Source organism: Seriola lalandi, unplaced genomic scaffold, assembly GCF_002814215.2.
Source record: "Seriola lalandi dorsalis isolate HSWRI2012SDOR001 ecotype SW California unplaced genomic scaffold, Sedor1 jcf7180002054987, whole genome shotgun sequence".
NCBI lineage: Eukaryota > Metazoa > Chordata > Actinopteri > Carangiformes > Carangidae > Seriola > Seriola lalandi.
In genome coordinates, this window is record NW_019525536.1 from 119,168 (window position 1) to 128,465 (window position 9,298).

The 9,298-nt window shown below is 40.8% G+C and overlaps 2 long non-coding RNA genes across 2 annotated transcripts; one reads left to right on the forward strand and one right to left on the reverse strand.

Moving 5' to 3' along the window:
* Positions 1–191: 191 nt before the first annotated feature.
* On the reverse strand, positions 192–1,035 carry LOC147817216 (uncharacterized). Its single transcript, XR_015436548.1, has 2 exons — positions 898–1,035; positions 192–378 (listed from the first exon to the last, which is right to left on the reverse strand). It is a non-coding gene; the product is annotated as an uncharacterized LOC147817216 (long non-coding RNA).
* A 170-nt stretch (positions 1,036–1,205) lies between these two features.
* LOC111647388 (uncharacterized) lies at positions 1,206–4,832 on the forward strand. The gene is made up of 3 exons (XR_002760032.2): positions 1,206–1,289; positions 2,648–2,807; positions 4,693–4,832. It is a non-coding gene; the product is annotated as an uncharacterized LOC111647388 (long non-coding RNA).
* Positions 4,833–9,298: the final 4,466 nt, after the last annotated feature.

The following is a 9,298-nucleotide window of genomic DNA, read 5'->3' on the forward strand; positions in this document are numbered from 1 at the left end:
TGTTTGTCACATGGTTTAATTCATCTTTAATTAACTGCACTTTAAATCATCCTTTATGGTAAATAATGTGTTTATATTCACTTTTATACTTTTATGTTTACTTCCTGTTCTTACAGCCTGATCTCTGACTCATGTTTAGTTCACGTGTTTTTATAGCAGAATAATAATAAAGATAAGATAATAATTCACTGTAAATTCAAATGTAACTTTATTCTATCACAAAATCACAGTGAAGGAGGCAGTAGAGTCTCAGGTCTTCCTTTGTGGTTGGATGGAGCCAGAACAACCTCCACCAATCAGAGGTTGAGTGCAGCCTGAGAGGTAAAACCCAGGGCTGAGAAAGTCCACAGACACCGACTGCTGCTGTAAAGGTTGTTGCTGCAGGTAGAGAAGTAAAGACAAACCCAGGTGAGAGCATCAATCAAGTATACACAGCCCCACTGTTTATATACAGTGTTTGACACAATCAAATACAAACTGAAAGTGGTACAGTAAAGAATACGTCAAAAAACATTAAAAAATTATATTAATATTTCAAATTTGGAGCACAAATTGAAGGTTTTCACAGCTTTTCTTGTACATGAAGTAGATAATGTTCTGATACAGGACTCTGCTTCCTTCTTAAAAGTACAAAAAGAGGGTTTAGTTTTTAACACCTTACATTTATGGATATAACATTCAGACATGTCTGTGGTCTGCAGCTCTGTACTCTGTCATCAACACACATGACCTTCAAAATAAAGGTTTCATATCTGAGTCTGACAGGTTTTATTTGAACTCACTGTCAGAAACACTTTTAGCTCTAAACTTCAGATGTTGAAACGTAATGATTCAAAACTCAGGAAAACCTTCATACCTATTTATAGACGGTGAAATGTTTGTTTGTGAGGTGTTTACCTATCTCTGCTGTAGGAACCGGAAACTACTGAGCGACAGACGAACACATTGACTTGTGCTTGTTTCAGGTTTAATGGCTCTGTGCAAACTGGACAATCTCAGTTTATTCTGGAGACTTCTGGGTGAAGAAGTCAGGAGGAAGCTCAGTCCTCACCTTCAGACGTCGTCCATGTTGAAGGTTTTCCGTCATGATTTACTGGAATCATTACTAACAGTTAATAAACCGTCATGCACCGAAGTCCCAGCTCCACGCAAGCATCAGGTGTTTGCCCATTTATGGATTAGCTGGGAGTTAGGCGGAGCCTTTGGTGTGCGCGCTCCCGCGAGGGCGGTAGGTGAGACTCGGCACAACACGGAACAGGAACAAGCGGAACGAGGCAGTGAAGAAGCTGGTGAGTTGTTTCCATGTTACTTCCAACACGTTACATGTTAAAGTGACCGGGCTGTGAGCGCGTGGACAGGCGGACAGACCGAGCACAGTGAAGACAGGCGGCTCAGAGACCCGGGAAACATCTGGTTTCTGTTAGTGACAGTCGGACTCACCAAGCCCACATACACATCCAATACCTGTACTACGAAAACTATATATTAGATATATTCGTTATCTGGCTTCGCTACACCTAACACACCGTCCCGGATAACATGTAATAAGACGCTGTTTATTAACAGGTAAAGTTAACCTGAGTTTACGTATCCGGGTCCGGACATGATCATGTGAAAAAGGCGGAAGAGTTTATTATTGCAACATCATCAGAACCACGAGAAAAGTTCTTAATATGAGAGGAAACGCTGATACCTGCAGGAAAATCCGGTTATAAAGGCATCCACAAGTCCAAAATTCAACAAGGTGAAATGTGAACTAACTGGAATAGATTGATTTAAGTCAGACTAATGATATACTGTAAATAAGCATAGGAATTATTATTGAGTTTCTTACTAAAGCTTACTAAAGTAATGTCAGAGCAGAGAGAAGTAGTTCATGTCTGATGAGTCAGTCTGACTGAAATGTTCATTTATAATCATAAAATATTGAACAGTGCCCAGATCATTGTTCTGATCAAAGATATCAGAGGTTTAGTTTTTATTTCCTGTTCTGGTCACAGATTCTCCTCGTGTTATTCTGAGCTTGTTTGATAATGTAGTCAATCCACAGGCTCATGTTATCCATTACTGCTACATTTCCCACCTTGTAGAGAGCGATGCATAAGATCAATTACCATTCTCATAAATCGACTTGAAGACGACCGTGTACAATTTGCTCTTCTCACACATGTATGTTTGAATTACTCCTGTATCACCATTTTCCATTGTGTAGTGTACAGCAGCTAACAAAACAGAAAACAAGCACAGGTGTGTGCAGAGTCTCAGCTGCAGGTGAGCGGCTGAGGGATGGGTGGAGATAGAGGCGGGGCTAATTTGCATATTCATAATTCAGCAAATATTAAATGAGGCAAAGGTGTCACGTTACATCCAAGCCCTTTGAAGGCCATGAAGGGATTTTATCATGGAAAACTTCTATATATGTCATTTTTGAGGAACAGAGATGACTTTTGATTAATTAATGCCAGGAAACAGTGTGACTATTAACAATGTCAATTTAAGAACCAGGACTTTGAGCTTCAGTCTTAAGACATTCTACTCATTTCTCAAATGTGCCCCACTTTGAATCTGTGCTCCTTCTGCCCCCTCTTATTCAGAAGTTTACAAACCTGCCACTAATAATGGTTATTCTGTGTGTGTCTGTCTCCAGTGTTACAGGTTTACCTCTCGGACTGACTGAAGATGAGTAATTTGGAGAAAGAGAAGAGATCAGAGTCTCCAGTATCCGGTGGTATGTCTATGCAGAGTGACCGATCCAAAGAGTTCAATCCTCCAGCCTTCAGTAATGAACCAGGACCCTCAGGGAAAAAGTAAGACACTGTTTCTACTGTGTGCAGGACACAATCCCTAAGCTCTTTTCAAATCTAAATTGTTTTGGCTTTTAGTTGAAAGTCAAAGGCTGAACTGAGACTTTTCTGTGAGAAAAAGTTCAGTGTTAGTGTTTATGTTGACAGCCTGCAGCTCCAACCTGAGAATGAGCTGAGTAGTAGAAGATATAAAACGTACATAAATCTCTGAAGCTAGCTCTGAAGAAAAAGTGTCTCCAGAGCGCTGCACGTAGAGGTGAAAACGTTTCTCCCCGGGAGAAAGTACTCAACAGACTTTCTCAGGATCACGGCGGCGTTGTTTCGGTGTTCGTCCTCAGCAAACTGAACCAACTTGTAAACGTACATGTATAGATGAGGCAGCTCACCTGGACTGCACCATCTCCTTCCAGTTCAGATGCGATTCTGTATCTTTCCGCTGTTTCCAGGTGCGGCAGTCTGTGGGTTTTTTTTTAAGTTTTACTGAAGTATGAAAGTTCGTCTGGGGGTTAAACTTGACTGTGCTGTCGCTTGTAGACCATTGTATTTCTCTTTTGTGTCAACCGTGGCAGCACGTTAAATATAACACCACGTGACATCACGCTTGTTGACTGCTTTAATTAGAGCAGCACAATTTACAACGGCCCGTGTGTGTGTCTGCAAACTTTAAGTAAAGGTGTACTGTTTAAAGCTTTACCTGAGTCTACGAGTTGTGTTTACAAGTCCTTCGTCCTTACTGAGCCATGACAGCAGACGGTAAGTCTCAGCAGTTTGACAGATGATTCAGTCTCTGAAGTAAAGACATTGGGAGACACTGGACTCATTTCCAAACATCAGGTATGTATTTCCTCCGTGGCAGTAAAGCCACAGATAAGAGCTACTGATTAATCTAGTGACAGCGGTGATTCAGGGCAGCCAAGATTTGTTGTTAAATTCTAGAGAACATGATCCCACTGTTCAATCCAGTTCTTAAACTTTGCTCTTGTGTTTTTGGTTTTGCAAAGGTAATAAAACACACACGGCCATACACCGATTTAAACAGGAGTATCTCTCTTTCTACAGCCCCGTGCACTCACCCTCAGCAACTGGAGAAATTCAAAGCTTCATTGGCCTGACATGTCTAGTTACACTTGCTAAGCTATGATCAGTTGCGAGGGATTCAGCAAACAGTCAATGAGTGACTTGTAATTGAATTATCTAGAAGGTGTTGTTAAAATCTTTTTGTTATAATAATGAGGGCAATTAACCGAAAAGGATCAAAACCGACCGTTAGCACCTCTCACCGACTTAATCTTGCTCATGTCGGTTCATACTTTCCTCAACGCCTGCGCCGATGAACTGTTCCCTTAAGAAAAATACAACCTTGTTTTCATTTACGCGCCTCCACCCCGTCCATGTTACGTTAGTCCGCCATCACTCAAAGCGAAGCTGGCGATATGGATGACACGAGTTCAAACGTTACTTTAGTTGTCCACACTACTCCGGAGTTTTCAAGTCCCTAAAATGAAGACGCTGCAGGACCCATGTTAGTTTGAAAACTCCGGGGTTGTGTTTTAGTCTGGTCTGACAGAAACAGAGACTTTTGGAAACGATGATACAGACACACACCTCACCCCCTGATACTGTCACGACCACCAGACATTGGTGACTGCAACATGGATAACGAGATAAATTAACACAACCAACTTGTCGAACACAAACACAATCACATTGCCGAATATTAAGAGCATGGCTCATAAAAAGAGAGAGACCAATAAGTGCCAAAGTAATCCTTCAGTAATAGTAATCAAGATTAAATAATCATGATATTGATTTGAAATCATATCACCCAGCCCTAAGAATAATAACTGAAAGCCTTTTTATTTAAAAAGAAATGTATTCATGTTCACAGAGAGAAGAGGAGAGGTGTCTCTGTGGAGGAGCAGCTGTCCAGCTGTGCTCTGTGTCAGGACGTCCTGAAGGATCCAGTCTCTACCAGCTGTGGACACTGGTTCTGCAGAAAGTGCATCACCTCATACTGGGACCAGTCTGGTTCTTCAGGAGACTCCTCCTGTCCCCAGTGTGGAAAAAGACCCAGAACAAGACCTAGACCTGTCTCTTATACACATCTTGTCACCTTCATGTGTCTCCTCAGCTCACCTGGAACCTCAGCGGAGGTGATACCAGAAATAAAACAGCAGCAGGAACCAGGTTCTATCCAGAACTTTGACCTGATGAAAACCAAACAACTGCATGAAGCTGCAGAGATGCTTTTATTTTTATACACAACAGAAATGATGAGAAACAGTGATTTTGTGTTGAAGTCCATGTTTGTGGACAGAGAGTGGTCCGAGCTCCAAGCAGCACATTTAGTTCATTTCAATGTCCCCACAAGTTTCTCATGGTTGAATTGTTGTAGATCAGATAATAGATGAAATAAGTGAAACTTGTTTGAATCATGTGTTGGAGAGTTTTCCTGTATTTACCATTTAATATTTTGAATGAAATTTTAAAAACCTTGCTTTATACAAGTGAATAAGATATTATGTTTCTAGCATCTAATTATTAAATTGATTGGTTGAAAGAATAATAAAGTATTGATAGTGTAGGTGATTAGTTTGTTTTAACAGAAACATGAACAAACAACTGTTGAGCCTGTTAGTTATAAGATCTACAGTAGTTAACAGTTAAAGTGATGGTGCTGGAAGATCATGGTTTAATTTATGTCATTTATTTATCTACAAAAAACAGAAAGAAAATTGTCAAAGTTCAGTAAATGATACTATTGAATGTTGGTACAATGATGGTAAATCCAATACACACAGTTTATGTATTTAAAAGAGGGGGAAAAAAGAAAAAGGTGAACTTAAATAACCTTTGGCGCCATTTGAGATCAGATTCCTTAGTTAACGAGGTGAACGTGAATGCACCATGAAGTCCCTGTAGCGCCCACACACGTTAACGTACAGTCAGTGGAGACCGTGTCTCTCCAGCCATGACACTCACACAGACCTCTGCACCAAAACACCCTGCTCCTTTCAACTGAGGATCTTTTTAAACATGGAACTGAAGCAGGTGAAGAGGTGACCGAAGTCAAAGCACCGAGATTCAGTGGTGAGTCACAATTTAAACTGCCATGTTAGTTAACTGACATCGAATAAGGCGTAAACATTAGCTAACGTTACTGTAACTTTGATTTTCGCGCCGTAAGCAGTAGTTGTTAGCTAACTCAACATAAGCTAAATTAAGTACGTTAGCTAACGTGATTTATTTGACATTTGTTTATAAGGAAAGATGTTCACTTGTTACATGTACCATTTCACCATAACCTGTTTTAGTAGTAGCCGACGACACAACCGTTAGTTGTGTTAGCAAACGAACTTCATTTTACTTTGCTATTAGCTGCCGTTTTATTAGCAACCGACGGCGCTAACGGTAGCTATCGTTTTAGTTAACGTACACAATTTAAAATCGGTTTGTAGGGAAATATGTGAACTGTTACATGAACCAGTTCACCATTAGTTTGGTATTCGCGCCGTTTTAGTAGCAACTGACGGCTCTAACGGTAACTATCGTTAGCTAATGCACGTAATTTTACACTCGTTCGTAGGATAATATGTGAACCGTTACATGAACCAGTTCGCCACAAGTTTGGTTTTCGCGCCGTTTTAGTAGTAGCCAGTGTCGCTAACGGTCGCTATCGTCAACTGACGTTAGCGCGCTAGTTAATGTAAAATGGCGCCCGTAGCTCGCCTGCAGCCATGGATGTATTATAAGAGCTGCATATAGCGCCATCGCTCTGCCTTGCAGCCAATCTTTCCCAGTGGTCACTCGTGGTATTGCAGCAAAATACCCGCTGCGGCCCAAAAAGCATTTTTCCTAAAGACTACAATAGTAAAAGAGACGCCTGTAAAACTGTTGACAGGACACCTCCGACTGTAGACACAGTCGATCATTAATCTTTGTATTGTACAATTTTAAGCCATGGACTTTTAATCATTGCAAAAAAAAAATCCGAAGCCCACAAAAAGGCCAAATAAGTATTTTTTTTTATGGATGACTTCACCGCTGTATACGTGCACTCTCCGCGCGGTCGAGCTGTGTCTCTGGAATGAGGATGCTGGCTAGGTTGATGCAAATGCTTTACGGATGTACATGCTTTACAGATGGGAATCTCTGTCTCATGTAATTATTGGAAAACTGAATGAACGACATAAAAGTGAGTCTTTGTTTTCACACTCCAAGATAGTTTGATTTTGTGATTGTGCGCTGCAGTTATTGGTCACTTGAAAGTAATTGTTTTTAATCCATATATTAGCTGCGTAATGGCTGGATTCACTGATACGACAGTGTAAGTGATTTTTCATAACTACCCCGTAACACTTTTCTTCAGTAAATTTTAATTTGTTAAGTCATTTACCTGATAGTGACCGATTCTGTGATCTGTGTGCCAGCAGTGTCTCATCCTGACTGAAGTTCACCAGCCTGTCTTCCACTCACAACAAACACATTCATTTAGTTTATGGCTTAGACTGCATTGCCCATATTCAGTGGGCCGCATAACGCAGAAGTAACCTGGAAGCAAGAAACTTTTTCAGCACCAGGCGAGCAACTTCTATAGAAATGAACAGCGGCCATTTTTGATCCGGAATCCAGTGCCTATAATACATCTATACCTGCAGCTCACCACTTTCAGTTTTGTTTAACTATACTATCTAATGTGAAATTGTATCTACTCCTTCCTATGTTCAATGTCCTTAATGTTAAATGGCGCTAGTAGCTCACCGGGTATCCTTGCTAGTGTTAGATAATTACGATCACCCCCGTCAGTTGTCAGGTTAAGAAAATGAGGGACGTGATAGTTACTCAGTATTTGTTCAAATTTCTTAAAGTTCTTTTTGTGCTACTAAATTTTTAAACCTAGGAGCACAAGCCTCGATGGCTGTGTTGCCATGGAAACCACGGTAACGCAAGTCTCGCCAAGAATGACCAGAGATACTATAAGAACTGTGGGGCAGCTGCAGGAAAATTGCTCGTTGAGGTAAGTGATCTGTTCACCACAGTTTTAAGTCAGAAGGATATACAATCAAATGATATTAATAAGTTAGTCTAACGTTCATTCTTCCTTCTCATACACATTTTAAAGCCTGCACAACGTCCTGACTATAATCTGGTAAATTAGCTATTACATTACCTGGGTATTGTTGGTAGTTAATGGATCAATGATGTAGGTAGGCCTGCTGTATTGTGATGGTTTTGTGAATTGCTGTTTTGTTGCTTTTATTTCAGACTTGGTGGTTGTGTATGCTCAGGACAACAGAACATGGAGGAGTTCCTGCAATTGAAGGTATCTTTTGTCATGGATTATGTTTTGGCATATAGAGGTGGGCAGTGTTTTATATGAAATGGGCTGGACAAACAATAAACACCACCTGGTCCACGCTTACTGCCTGCCCCTGCTCTTCCCTGCTAGTAGACCCTGTATACTGTATATATTTCCATCACACTTTTCTCTGCAACTTGACTGTCATTGTAATTCATATTGTGAAGTGCGGGAGCTGCCATACCAGACAGTTATAGATGAAGTGATAGTAATCTGAATGATGGCTGTATAAAACTACAGGAGCTGTTGTTTTAATTCCTTGAGTTGTCTGAGGTAGAAAAGTCTCTGCTGGGATGTAGTTAAAACTCCATCAGAGTGTGATGCTGATGTGTGTGTGAAGAAATATAAATGAATGTGTGATAGTTCAAGTGAGATGTGTGGGAGTTTTAGTGTTGGGTGGGGAGCTGTGGCTGATAGCTTTTGGATGTGTTGAGCAGGAGGTTGTTGTGGTGGCACTAAGTGACTGGTTGGACTTCCTGCTCTCACTAACTGTGCTGCTTGTTATTGGAGATGAGACCTATTATGGTGTCATCAGTGGACTTAAGGAGGGTCACTGAAGTAATGGGATGTGAAATGTTTGTACAAAGGGAGAAGAGTCAGGGTGACAGGACGCAGCCCTGGGGGGCTCCTGTGCTGAGGGTCACCTGTCCCACAGAAAGACCCAGATCCAGTGGATCAGCTGGGTTCTTGTTTCTTATAATAATGATAATATAATAATTTATATAGTTTATTGAGGAGTAAGTCTGATAAAGAAAACATTAAGTTCAGTTTGATTTAGTCAACAGCACATCTGTCATTCTTTTAACAAACAGACTGACAAAATAACAACCAGTTTAAACAACTTGTATCTGCAGAACAACACACAGAGAGACTCATGTGGTTTCCTGTAAATGCAGAGAGGAGGAGCAACACTGACCAGGTGACCCAGGTACCTGAGAACAGGGAGATAACACTGAAGGTGTTGAGTGTTAGTTCAAAGTACATGTTGAGTCGACGCAGCAGAAGGAGGGAAACAGGGCTGAAGCAGGTGAGTGTTAATACAACATTATTATTATTTTACTGTCAAAGTCTCTGAGTCAGTTTCTTCCTGTGGACTGTGGAGGGAAGAAGAGTCAGAGTGAAATAATCAGTTTGA